Source organism: Callorhinchus milii, unplaced genomic scaffold (assembly GCF_018977255.1).
Source record: "Callorhinchus milii isolate IMCB2004 unplaced genomic scaffold, IMCB_Cmil_1.0 Scaffold3, whole genome shotgun sequence".
Taxonomy (NCBI): domain Eukaryota; kingdom Metazoa; phylum Chordata; class Chondrichthyes; order Chimaeriformes; family Callorhinchidae; genus Callorhinchus; species Callorhinchus milii.
The window spans coordinates 74,976,498-74,977,012 of record NW_024704744.1 but is presented as its reverse complement, the minus strand read 5'-3'; positions in this window follow the sequence as shown (position 1 = coordinate 74,977,012).

Below are 515 nucleotides of genomic sequence, written 5' to 3'. Positions count from 1 at the left end.
TTCTGTGAAGCGTTTTGAGACTTCGCAACGATATGATAAGGTGCCATATCAAATGCAAGAATTATTATTATTATTGTTACACAAGGAAAGAGCCCACCACCACTCTGCAAACCCTCCCTATCAACTGGCCATGAGGTGGCAGCGGGGGGTGACCCGCCCACCACCAGGACAGTCGCCGACCGTGATTGGTCGATCTTACTGTTAATCACCGCGGTTCCCACCTATTTTTCTACCCCGGAGAGCGATTGGACAATCACCTCAACGCCCTCCGAGGCAATTGATTCGTCAATCGTGCCGCCAAAGATAATCCTCCCGCAATCCACTGGTCCGAATTGCTGTCGATCATCTGGCGCCTTTAGCGCGATTGGTCAACATGGCTGTCAATCACGTCTGTTTCCCCTACCTCGCTCGTTCCCCAGAGCGATTGGCCAATCTTGCCTCGCCCCTCCCCCCCCTCCGCCCGTCCCGTCACTGAACCAACACACACACACACACCTACCTCACGGGTCGCTCGC